The sequence below is a fragment of the Sus scrofa genome, chromosome 13 (genome assembly GCF_054392235.1).
Source record: "Sus scrofa isolate SSC_HxYL_T2T_F1_AM1 chromosome 13, Sscrofa_HxYL_maternal_Yorkshire_Landrace_v2.0, whole genome shotgun sequence".
Taxonomy (NCBI): Eukaryota; Metazoa; Chordata; class Mammalia; order Artiodactyla; family Suidae; genus Sus; species Sus scrofa.
Genome location: NC_139395.1, coordinates 61843532 through 61857075, shown reverse-complemented (window position 1 = coordinate 61857075; position 13544 = coordinate 61843532). Strand labels below are relative to the sequence as shown.

Below are 13544 nucleotides of genomic sequence, written 5' to 3'. Positions count from 1 at the left end.
GCCTTTTTGGAGAGGCTCAGGGCTAGAGTGGCTGCGAAGAGCCAGAGGGTATTGGGTTGACATAGAAAAGCATGTAGTTAGACAACAGCTTGTCTGGGACAAAAAGAAGAAAATCAACTCATTTTATTGAGGTGTTGATGTTACAAGTGATACTTAGGTGGAGTCACTTGGTTTTCCCATTAATTTTATCGCTTTGACGAGGGTAGCTATTATCTCTGACTTTTTAGATGGGGAAGCTAAAGCCAGGTCCTATTCAGGAGCTTCCTCAAGGTTGTGCAGCTGGTTCTTGAATGCTAGAGTAAGGGAACAAACCCAGCTGTTGGACTTTGAGATCCCATGCGCTTTCCTGAAAACCCCAAGAAGAATAGTCTGGATATAACTAAAAAGTTAGAAAAACAGCCCACTAGGACTTTCACCCAGCTTCTTGATGGGGAGCAACAGGAAAAAGTGGTTTTCTTTCCAAAAATGTCTTATCATCTTTAGTTAAAACTGTCTTTCTGTGAATGTCGCTCAGTTATTTTGGGGTTGAAATCCTCTTCTAACTTGTGTTAATCCACCCCATGTTTTAGCCATTTGACTGTGTTCTGCAGCCTTTGACCTTCGGCTGTATAATTTTCCTACCATAGAAGATGGCTCATCATTTTTGGGAACCAACTAGAGTGTATCATGGTGACTCTCATAAGCTGCAAATGAAATGGAATTTTTCTTAAAGGTCAGATACTGTCATAGAACTAAGGCTGCAGAGCTTTGAAAGAGCTTTCTCTGTCTTTGCCTCCCCTGGACCAGCCCTTGGAAGGTGGCTCTGCGTGTTGGACACCGATTCAGACTGGGCTGTGGCCCTGCAGAATTTGAGCCTCAGCTCTGCTCTTGAGCTGTGTACCCTCCAGCAAGTTGCTTAATGCACCATGTCTCCATTTTCCCTTTGGTAAAATGAGGATAATAATAGTGCTTTCTCATAGGTAGGATTAAGTACAGCAATAATTGGAGGGGGCTGAGCACAGCATCTGACACATGTAAGCTTTCCATCAGCATTAGCTCTTATATTGACACACATGACTGGTCCGAAATTGCCACCCTGGTGGATTCCCCTCCCCCCTTTCTGCTAGTGCAGCAGTACTTCCCGGGTACTCACTGTCTGTTTCCCCTGCTCACATTTTTTTTCCTCTTGGCCTGTCTTGGTTCTGGAGAGGAAAAGTCTGCACAGTCACACAAAACACTTTATAAACAGTTTTAAGTAGAAGTAATAAATGAACATGATGGAATATTTGGTAAAGAAGTTAAACATATTTAAGCCCAAGTTGCTTCTCCTCCTCCTTACAGCAAACCATCTTTAAAGGGCTGGTGCAGGAGTTGCCGTTGTGGCTAGTATCCATGGGGATGCAGGTTCCATCCCTGGCCTTAGCTCAGTGGATCTGGCGTTGCCGCAAGCTGTGGTGTGGGTCGAGGATGTGGCTCAGATCTGGTGTTGCTGTGGCTGTGGAGGCAGGCTGAGCTGCAGCTCCGATTTAACCCCTAGCCTGGGAACTTCCATACACCAGAGGTACAGCCCTAAAAACACAAAAAGGGGGGGCGGGGTAGCTAGTGCAAAGATTCAAACAAGTTCAAAATAAGTGTTATTGTTTATTTCACGTTTAACACGTCTTAGAGATCTTTCCAGGTACCCCACATAGTTCTATCTCATTCTTCATAAATGCTGCAAAATATCCCATTGTATGAATACGTGTAGTTGATTTAACCAGCCCCTTACAGGTGGACATTTAGGATGCCCCCACCCACCCTTTTTGAGTGTTTTGCAAACAATGCTGCCAAGAACATCCCTGTACAAATACCTTGACTACACTCTTTTGAATAGTTCTGTAGAGTATTTTTGTGGCAGTGCGGTTTTAAAGCCAGCCCCTCTCTGCATTCACAGTTCATTTCAACATTGTTCCAAAGCACAGGGTGTGATATATGGGACAAGAAACCAAAACAGCTCTGCCTCTGAAGGTGCTTATGCTTTTTAGTAATTTATTTCTGCCAATGTTTGTCTAGTATATACAACATCCAGTGTATATTATGTGCTCTTCAAAGGGATTTATGCACCCATTCAGTTAATTACTCAGCAGTTCTATGAGCTGGGTATATTTTTATCCCCATTTTACAGAAAAAGAGTATGAGGCCCAAAGGTCTGTTTTATTTTTGAAGTTCATATGGTGAGCTCAGCTAGAGCTGGGATTCAAACCAGGCCTCTAGCTCTAGGGTCTGTATTCTATAGCCCCTCAGTCTTGGAAGGTAAATTAAATTTAAACAATTTCAAGAGATATGATTCTGAGAAGGAACCTACAAGGGCACCCCCAAAGCATATAGTAAGGGCACTGCATCTAATCATGTGTCAGAGTCGGTCCCCTTGAGGAAGTGACCTTGGCCTGAAGCTTGTCATAGGATCTCATGAGTTCAGTTTCTAAGTCAGCGCCAGCCACAAGGCCTGAGTCCGGAGACAACAAGTGCAGTGAACCAAGAGAAGGTCGGAAGGTTGGTCCTAGAGATGGAGGAGCAGGGAATCATTTCTTGCTTCCTGTAGAACCAGTGCCATCCAACAGAACTTTTTTCAGTGATGGAAGCATACTGTATTCTGAGCTCTCCAACATGGCAGCCACTGGCCGTATGTGATTATTGTGACTGAGAAACTGGATTTTAAGTTTAATTTAAATTAATTTAGCCTTAAATAGACACAGGTATCTGATAACTGCCATATTTTACAGGGCAGTTCTAGAATGAAAGTGTCTGCAAGGAAAAGCGAGGACCCATTCAAGTATCTTTCCCTTCTCACTCGTCCAACTTCAGAGAGCTAAGCTCATCTTTAAGCATTAAGCTGCTTTAGAAAAGCATAATTAGGAATCCTCCCAAAGAGGATGGAACTACAGAGGAGTGGTGATCTTCTTTTGTGGTTTCATTCAGCGATGTGTGATGGGGCGGGCAAATAGAGTGAACCATTAAAACCCCAAGGCCTGATAACCTTCCATATATTCTCTCGGGTCCAATATTAGTTGAGGTTGGGAATTGCAGGATTGTAATATTTTAAAGCTGGAAAGCCAGTAGAGCTCATCTCTTCATAAGACAGAACTGAGATCCAAAGAGAGAATAGTCTAAGACACTAAAGGGATTTGGGGACAAAACCTGGCCAAATGCCTGTCACTCTAGTTACGTCCCAGGCAGGACTGGGATGCCAGTCTTTCCCATGTCTGCACCTGAAAATGGACACTGCTCTTGTACCTAGTTTGTTCATTCATTCATTTATTCATAAAAGATAAAGTGCTGAGCAAGCAATTGCGATCATTGTCCATATGGGTCTTACAGTCTAGTTCATGGGATACATAATTCAGATAATCACAGAAGTAAATAGTCATTTGTAAGTATGTTACAGTTGTAAGGGTCTAAAAAGGGGGCCAGAGGATGGAGAGATTTGATGTCTGTGGAGTTGGGAAATGCTTCCCGTGTAGTAATCATCATTAGATGAGCTCTGGTGATTGAGCTGGAGTTAGGTAGCTAGATTTAGCAAATAAAAAATACAGAACACCAGTCTCACATTTTATCTTCAACCTTATGTGGGGTTGTTAGCTTTAGACTGTGTTGGTGGTGGGGATGAAGAGCTGATTGAATCTTGAGATATTTATGTGATTATTTATTTATTTATTTATTTGGATACATGCTCTTGCATTAGTATAAGTATCTTAGACAATATTGCAATTTTTAGAGGCACACCAAATTCTTATATCAACAGTATGAGATATATATGTGGATTTGGTAATGTATTGGTTATTGTAGAAGGAAGATGGAAGATTCATGTGACAATACTTCTCCTAGGATGACTCCTAGTTCCTGTTTTAGAAAACTTGATAGGAGGTCCTGTTGTGGTTCAGCAGAAGCTGCGTTGTAGGTTGCAGATGTAACTCAGATATGGCATGGCTGTGGCTGTAGCTGCCAGCTGTAGCTCCAGTTAGACCCCTAGCCTGGGAACTTCCATATGTCACACCTGTGGCCCTTAAAAAAAGAAAGAAAGAAAGAAACCTGGATAGATGCTAGCACCCTTTGCTGAGATAAGAAACACTAGAAAAGGCCAGGTTAGTGAGAGGAGGTCAAGGTTTCCACGATGAAATTTTCCGCCCAACAGCTATGACACTGGTATACATACCAGTATATAATGTGTATATTCCAACAGAATAGAGGCCCTCCCTGCCCATATGAGGAACCTAACTATTGCCCCTCACGGGGCATAAAATTCATTAGTGGAACTCATAATTTGTCTTGTCTTTGCAGTTTGAACTAATTCCTCATTCAGTCCCTGGCTGGTATTGACATCAAGGCAAGGCAAAAAAGATAAAAATAGGAGTTTCTGCTATGGCACAGTGAGTTAAGAACCTGACTACAGCAGCTCAGGTCACTCCAGAGGCGAGGTTTGATCCCTGGTGCAGCGCCATGGGTTAAAGCATCCAGCATTGCCACAGCTGCAGCCTGGGTCACAGATGAAGCTCAGTTTCAGTCCCTGGCCAAGGAACTTCCATACGCCTCGGGTGCGGCCATTAAATATAAAAAAGAGGACAAGAATAAACATGTCTTTCCTCCTTGGCCCAACTTCCTAATTGTGGCACTGAGCTAATTTATTTGATAGGGTTCTCGAAATAAATCAGCAGCACCATCTCCTTTTTGCTTTGCTTTCCTTTTTTTTTTTTTTTTTTTTTTTTCCTGTTGACATTTTCACTCAGCAAGACAGGTTGCTGCCTCAGCCAGCCCTTGGGACTTCTCTTGAAGAGAGTTTACAAGGACTGAACTATTCAGCGGGGGTGGTTCCAAACATGCCTGTTTTACAAATGCCTCTGGGTAGAAGAGGCTGATTATACACTTTCAGCCTTGCAAAGGTTTTTCCCTCAGCATGGAAGTGCAGTGCCAGTGTGACATTTCCAATTGGAGTTATGGGTTGCATATCTCTGCCTGTTAATTAGGAAGGGGGGATGTCAGCTTTCAATAACGTTACTGTTCTGCTTCCTAGAAGGTCTGCAGAAAGGCAGCTGCCAGGGATCTACTTTGGGGGGACACGGAGATAAAGCAGGGGTGAAGAGAGTTCTTGTTTGTCATTGAGGAAGACGAGACCGTCTGGAGTCCTGTTCTTTGGCAGGCCTCCTAAGCCTTCTGTTGTGATAAGCTCTGTTGGCAAACTCCACCGTGGAGTGTTCTCTGTTGATAATGAAAGTAACCAAAGAAAATCTGTGCGACAATTGTCTGTTCCTCTTCCTTTGAAGACGAGGAGGCTGAGGCCAGGGGCATTTTGCTTAATTCCCTGCTCAGGGCTCCCCAGCAATTCCTGGTGTCAAGAACATAGATGGTGGAGACGTACAGATCCTTTTATCACTTAGGCATTGTGTGAACTTCAGTTACTTCATCTGAAAATGGGAATATTGATGGGCTTTTATTTTCTGTAGGATTGTTAGTAAAGATCAGAATCAGTGAATGTCTGTGTAATGAGATATGGTAGGTAAACAATATAGGTAACTTCTTGTTAATGTTTTTTAAATATATATATATATACATATATATATATATATTTTGTCTTTTTGCTATTTCTTCGGCCGCTGCCTCGGCATATGGAGGTTCCCAGGCTAGGGGTCAAATTGGAGCTGTAGCCTCTGGCCTACACCAGAGCCACAGCAACGCGGGATCGGGATCTGAGCCGCATCTGCAACTTACACCACAGCTCACGCAACGCCGGATCGTCAACCCACTGAGCAAGGGCAGGGACCGAACCCTCAACCTCATGGTTCCTAGTCGGATTCGTTAACCACTGCGCCACAACGGGAACTCCTAAATATATATTTTGATAACCATACCACCTTTTACATCTTAGAGCTGTTATCTGCTCCCAGCATCAGACACACTTTAAGACTGCTAGAGTTTATTACATGCTAACATTGTACCAAGCACAATGCTGAGTGCTTTATACACGTATTCTAATTGAATCCACACAAAAACTCTGTTAGGTGGGTACTAGTCTTACCTTTACTTTATACAATGAGAACTGAGGCTGGAAAGAGAGTGAAGTCCCTTATTTTGCTCAGGGTCACAAAGCTATTAACTTATGTTACCCTTTTTGGTCTTATATTCAAAGCCAAACAGCACTGGCAAAAACAAACATCTACTTATAGGACATGGGGCTCATTGCCCTTCTGTTTGCATGCAAATCATAGTTTTGCAGGGTGGAACAAGATAATAAGGAAAAGGAAAAAGAAAGTGATGGGAGTTTTGTGAATGATACCATCATGTGTTGAGCAAGCAAGTGACAAAGCGAAGCGATGTGGATCTGAGCTAATTCAAATGTAATTGATGGACTGGAAAGAAACTGCCATGAGTCATGTGATTCAAAACCAGATCCACAATATAGTTATTAAGGAGCATCCCCAGCTGGGAGTCACGTGTACTGTCTCTACTTTTTCCACCTGCTCATTCTGCAGATAATCACTGAGTGACTCTGTGCTAGCACCCTGCTTGTTTGGGAATGCAGTGGTTGGCTAAATACTTGTGGCTCCTCCCTTCATGGAGCGAACAGTCTAGAGGTAAAGACAAATAATGATTAAATAAACAGTCTGATAAATTCAGCAAAGAGCTTTGGGAGGGAAGAGGTTCAAGCTTCCCTGACAACCTATGCAAGAGGCGTTGGTCTCATTGGTGAAATCAGAGGACAAGTGGGAGATGCTGGAGTTGGGGGTGGGGGCAGGAAGAAGAGGGAAAGGAAGAAGGGGGAGAAGGTGCTAGAGCTGTGAAATGGGTCGGGGCCCAAAACAAAACCAGTGGGATTAGAGCAGAGAGCAAGGGGAGCGACCATCAACTGGGTTTGCAGAGCCTGCAAGAATCACATATGCACGACCTTGAGGCCAGGGCAAAAACTGATATGCTGGCTGTCTGTGTCCTTGGGTACTGTATGTAAATGTGTGCTTTACACAAAACAAGAATAAGGTTTTTGCGCCCCATAGATCTTCCCCCAAAAACAAACCCAATTTTGCCTCTTGGGAGCCATGTTGCACCATTGTTAGTACATGCTCTAGGTTGCCAGCCATTGCTACTTATCTTCAAAAGCTTGTTCTGTAGGAGGAGGACAGACAAGTCATCCCTTCTGCCACCACCTGCCCCTATTCACAACTATAAAAGAAACATGGGACTAGAGGACAAAGGGCCTGAGTGTTATTTACCCTGAGCCAGCCAAGTAACCATATAGAGGGCATTTCTGCTGCTCTGAGTCTCCTAGTTCCTAATCTATGAATGAAGAATGGTTTTCTCTAACCTCTTTTCCTTTGCTACGTAAAAGGTGGTCCATGGACCAGCAGCATCAGCATCACCTGAGTGCTTGTTAGAAATTCAGAATCACTACTGAATTGACCTACTGAAGCAGACTCTCCACTTAATGGAGCTATTATTTGCCCAAAGTAAGACATGGAAACAACTTAAATGTCCATAGACAGATGAGTAGATTAAGAAGATGTGGTACATATATACCATAGAATACTACTCAGCCATAAGAAAGGACAAATAATTGCATTTATAGCAACATGGATGCAACTAGAGAGTCTCATACTAATACTATGAGAAAAAGAATGTGTGTGTGCGTGTGTGTGTGTATGTGTATGTATATATATATGTCTGGGTCATGCATATGCTATAGAGCAGAAATTGACACAGCACTGTAAATCAACTATACTCTAATAAAAAAAATTCCTTGGAACAGAAAAAAAGAAACCCACATCCCATGTAGAGAGTTATGTAGAGTGTTTGTGAAAGTCATGTTTTAGTTTTAGTCCCATTTTCACATTTCTAGCAGAGTGCCTGGCCTAAGAGGAGATTCTCAATAAGGAAATGAATGAAGGAATAGTAAATTTGTACAAAGTGAGAGGCCGTAAAGATTTGATTCATTCTGGCTTAAAACTCAGGGTTATGGTCCTCCTTAAATATTTTATCAAGCTCTAAAAATTGATTTGCAGTCCCCATTAATTTTTAAACGCATGTCAGAAAATATTTTCTTTGGCCCAGTCGTGGCCAGAGAGGGTGCCTGTTAATTAAGGCCAGCGGTGGTGGCTTCCTCTTGCATCTTCCCTGCCCACCCCTCCTTCTGCAGCTGGCATCCCTGCTGACTGGTATCATGGAGCCACTTCTGAAAAGAGCAGTGGGAGGGAGCTGCACTTGGGAGGGAGCCCGGCCACCTCAAGACCGGGTGTGTTGGCTGACATGGGGACTGTGGGACAGTCAGGCTCTCGTGTCTTTTAGAAACGATGTAGCCTGCCAAATGATGACCCAAATGAACCTTTTCTTCATTTATAATTCTTCAAATGATTTTTCATTTCATACTGTTAAGTGATACATATACTCTTCCCCAGGAGTCTCTGGGGCGCACTCTCTGTAGGTTTGTGTTTCTGCCATGGTGAGGCTTGGCCCGGTGGTGACCAGAGGGATAAGGTGGCCAGTGTGCTGAAGGGAGGAGTTGTGAATTTAAATGCCAGGCAGGTGCAGTGGGAGAATGAATAGGTTGGGTAGAGGCAGTGGAGTGGAAGTGGTGGTCACTGTGGCAAACAGGGCAGTGCATGAGCCATCTTGCCCTTGGCTCCATGAAAAGATAGCATGGATTCCTTACGTGATCCCATTGGCCACGAACCCAGGGGCCCAAAAGTAGATTCACCCAAACAATTCCCTGAAAGACCAGTCGTGAATTACTGAGGATGTTTTGTGTGGTTTTTTTTTTTTTTTTGGTCTTTTTGCCTTTTCTAGGGCTGCTTCCACGACATATGGAGGTTCCCAGGCTAGGGGTCGAATGGGAGCTGCAGCCCCCGGCCTACACCAGAGCCACAGCAACACAGGATCTAAGCTGCATCTGCCACCTACACCATAGCTCATGGCAACGCCGGATCCTTAACCCACTGAGCAAGGCCAGGGATCGAACCCGTAACTTCATGGTTCCTAGTCGGATTTGTTAACCACTGAGCCATGATGGGAACTCCATGATTTTTTTTTTGAAGGTCTAGGTTTTCTTCCATCCTGTGTTCATGCGCCTCTATCTGCCCAGACCTTTGCTTTGCAACAGCCTTCAGGTAGTTGTCTAGATTGAGGTCAAGGTGTTTGTCTGGCAAGGGCTGTGGCAGACCAAGGTGAGGAGCCACAACCTCTCTGCAGAAACCCTTATTAATTCAGTGTGTGTTCCTGGTGAGTTGGTTTTGGTCACACACTTGTCACTAGCATTCATTGCCTCTAAGAGACAATTCCAAGGACCGAGACCTTACTGTTTGTCAAGGAGCACTTTCCAGCACATTCAGATTTTCAACAGAAATACTCAATTTTTAAATGTTGGTCACTAATTCAAGTTTTTAAAAATATGCTTAAAAAAAAAATCTGTAAAGGTAAATGGAACCCTCTGCCTTTAGAAAACCGCTAGATAGAATAAGCTATTCTGTTAAGGCTGGAGGCAACATCGGAAATTAGAAGTACTAGAGAGGTTTGAATAATGACACTGTCTCATATTCATAACACCTTAGAGTTTACAAGGTACCTTCAAGAGCGCTACCTCACTTGATTTTCATGATAATTCTGTGAGGTTGTTAGAGCTTGTGCCACCATTCTCATTTCACAGAGAAAGTTATTACACTGAAGGTGTATAACCTGCCCAAGGTTCTTTGGTTATTGGCAGGTTTGCTTGCTTGTTCTTTTACATCATTAAAGAAATGGTACTCAGTTACCATGTGCCAAATGCTTCAGACACATTATCTCATTGATCCTTCCAACATGGTATAAAGAAACTCATTTTAAAGATTAGAAACATACACTATTAACATTAAGTAGTATTTATCAAGCCTCTTTGTAGTGAAGCCTTTTGTGTGTGCTATAGGCATTAAATGGACCCTCTCATTGTATCCTCATAAGAGGTGCTCAAGGTAGAAACGAGGTATTCTTAGATGTCCCGGAGTTCCCGTCGTGGCGCAGTGGTTAACGAATCCGACTAGGAACCATAAGGTTGTGGGTTCGGTCCCTGCCCTTGCTCAGTGGGTTAACGATCCGTCATTGCCATGAGCTGTGGTGTAGGTTGCAGATGCGGCTCGGATCCCATGTTGCTGTGGCTCTGGTGTAGGCCAGTGGCTACAGCTCCAATTAGACCCCTAGCCTGGGAAACTCCAAATGCCGTGGGAGCGGCCCAAGAAATAGAAAAAAGACAAAAAAAAAAAAAAAAAAAAAAAAAAGAAGTCCCAATTTTACAGAAGAGAGTAAGGACTTAAAAGAAAAAAAATGGTTTAATGACTTGTCCAGGGTTATATAACCAGTTAGCAGTGAAGCTGGGATTTGAACCACAAGCTGTCTCTTCCAAATTCTTTGTCAGTGCCATCTGCTGAGTACTAATGCCTGTACATTGGATTAACCCAAATAAAATTGCCTTTTAATAGTTTGTCTTCTGTAAGAACAGCCATTGATTATGGTTCAGCCTAATAATATGCCCTTTATCTGTCTCTAATCAATTTTAAATGAATTTCCAGAAATGGGAAAACAACTGTGAATAAGTAGGTTGTTTGGGAGAGTGTGTAATTGCATTGAGAAATCTGCTAGTCATTTATTAACTTAACAAAGACCCTGAACTTGACACCTGCAGAGAATCTACACATATTTGTCAAATTTAGGTAGGACTTTTCTTTTTCAAAAACTTATTTTTGTCGTAAGTGTTAAAACTGAGGAAGTCTAAGTTTTAATTGATGTTTAAATGACAGTCATTTAATGAATGTTGCCTTGGTTTAATGGCCCTGAAAATTCTTGGTAATGATTGCAAAATTATTATTATAAGACTCTGAATAAAGGGTTGTATCTTTGAGTCACATTTTTCAGTGAAAGATTCTTATTTATAGATATAAATTCTTCTTTATAGTCTTACTTTAACCTCTGACTCAAAGATGTGTATGATGTTTCAGTGCAACAGTAATTCAAAGGAATTAGAAATAAATTCAGTAGAGCTTTGGCTGTACTTTTTGTTCATGGTGAAGATTACTTTTGAAATAGCTGAGGTTGTTTTGTTTTTTGTTTTTTTATTTGCCTAAACCTCAGTAACAGGCTTCAGTTCATGAAGATAGTGAACACTGAGGCATTGTTCCAACTTCATCAAAGGCAGGTCATCCTTTGGTGTAACCTTTTGAGAAATGTGGATGAGTCTTGGTTCATTTGTGTGCTTGTTCTTTCCTGCACTTGTGACAGCCCCTAGAAACACACATCAATGCCCTTTCTTCACACTGATTCTACTCAATTCCTATACCTTTATGTGGGGCACCTGAAAGAAATTTTTTGAAGAAGTTGAAGTATCACCTTCTGGGAAAGAACTGTAATGATTGAACTGAGGACAAATCACCAGAATGTGCTTATATCAGGCTTCTGGATTCCCTCAAATTCAGACATGGTACCCATTTGTCTACCCCTCTTTTTAATATCTGTGTTCAGAGCTTTCAAAGAAAGTGGGTGTGTATATTCATAAATTTGATGATTCAAAGAATATTTTAAAGAAGTCAATGAATGAAAAAGAAATTTTAATTAAAAAGATAAAACTTAGGGAGTTCCCGTTGTGGTTCAGTGGTTAGCGAATCTTACTAGGAACCATGAGGTTGCAGGTTCCATCCCTGGCCTCGCTCAGTGGGTTAAGGATCCGGCATTGCCATGAGCTGTGGTGTAGGCTTCAGACGCAGCTTGGATCCTGCATTGCTGTGGCTCTGGTGTAGGCTGGCGGCTATAGCTTCGATTAGACCCCCAGCCTGGGAACCTCCATATGCCACGGTGCAGCCCTAAAAAGACAAAAAAAAAAAAAGATAAAGCTTAATGGATGCACATGCTTTATCATCTGTGTGTTTCATCCAGAACAGTGTACCACTGGCTACCTTTGCTTTTGTGCTTGTACAATAAAATGTGTATCATATAATTGTGTATTGAGGTTAGACAATGGGTTGAGACTCTTGAGAAGAAAGAGTGAGTACAGGATTTGTCATTATTTACAAATTCTACTTTACTAAGTATAGAATTACAAACATTACTTAGGACTTTTGGAAGGGCTCCCTATGATATATTTTCCTGGTCTTACTCTAAGACGTGAGATCAATGGCATTCTGATACTGATGGGGTTTTTTTTATCATGTAGTCACTGAGTATTATTGATTATAAGGTATATTTTTCAAATGTTCGCCATTCATGAATCACCTTCATGATTTTGACTATGTCTTGACCTAGTGTCTATTATTTCCTAAGTTTTCTTTAAAATAATTTTTAATTTTCAAAAGGAAATCCTTGTCCCTACCATTGCTATTATTCACTTGATAAATTTCTTTTCTTTTTCTTTTTCTTTTTTTTTTTTTTTTTTTTTGTCTTTTTGCTTTTTCTAAGGCCACTCCTGCGGCATATGGAGGTTCCCAGGCCAGGGGTCCAATCGGAGCTGTAGCTGCTGGCCTACACCAGATCCACAGCAACGCCAGATCCAAGCCACATCTGCAACCTACACCATAGCTCACGGCAAGGCCGGATCCTTAACCCACTGAGCGAGGCCAGGGACCGAACCCACAACCTCATGGTTCCTAGTCACATTCGTTAACCACTGCGCCACAATGAGAACTGCCATATATGTATGATTTTTTAAATTGAATTTTTTAGAAGTCAATTTTAGGGAGTTCCCTGGTGGCTCAATAGGTTAAGGATCTGCATTGACACTGCTGTGGCACAGGTTCAGTCCTTGGCCCAGGAACTTCCACATGCCATGGACAATCCCCCCCAAAAAAAGTAATTTTATAAAGAATTGCTTTATTACTTAATTTTTAAAAGTAAATGTTATATTTTACTATCATTACTTATTAATAGTTAGACCTTTCTACTACACATTCAAAATATACATATATTAAGATAAAAAATTAAAATGTCAAAACCAATCCAGGTACTGCTCAGTCACTCAGCACGTGACAGCCAGACCTGAGCCAGACTCTGGGAGAAAGTGGCTAAAGGTAAAGGCACTTACTAACAGTGACCCATAGGTGGTGCCTCTGTGACACTGTCCACACAGAGTTTCCTGTTGAAACTTGGCAAGAGTTTGTTCCAACCCCTTGTGACCTTGCCAGTCAGGCCTGCCATTCAGTTAAAGAGGCGCCACGTGGTGTTGAATCTCCTTTTTGAAAAATATTGCCCCAGTTCCCTCTTGAGGAGTCCCCTTATTAAGGGAAGGTGACCTCAACTTTGTAGGCCTGTAAGGGTGCTGGCAGTAATGAATTTTTTATTTTGTGTGAGGCTCACTCTAAATTGGATTCCTCATTATGCTGGTGCATATATGTAGAAAGGTGACCCATTGAAATTCAAATGTAATGAGGGTAAAGCTTTACCAGTCTGCACAGCTGCCTTTGTTTTTAGCCTTAATAAGTTCAATGCACCACCACAGTGCAGCTTTCCTCCTGGCTTCCAAAATCACCAGGTCTAGCTGGGTGGGACCAACAGGTTTTCTAACCCATTCCAGAAATGAAATATAGTTTGTTCTG

General features: G+C 42.1%; 1 protein-coding gene across 50 annotated transcripts in view; it reads left to right on the top strand.

Moving 5' to 3' along the window:
• The window catches only part of MAGI1 (membrane associated guanylate kinase, WW and PDZ domain containing 1), a 674066-nt gene that overhangs the window by 540034 nt on the left and 120488 nt on the right, over window positions 1-13544 (top strand). The gene's annotated exons all lie outside the window — the stretch shown is intronic.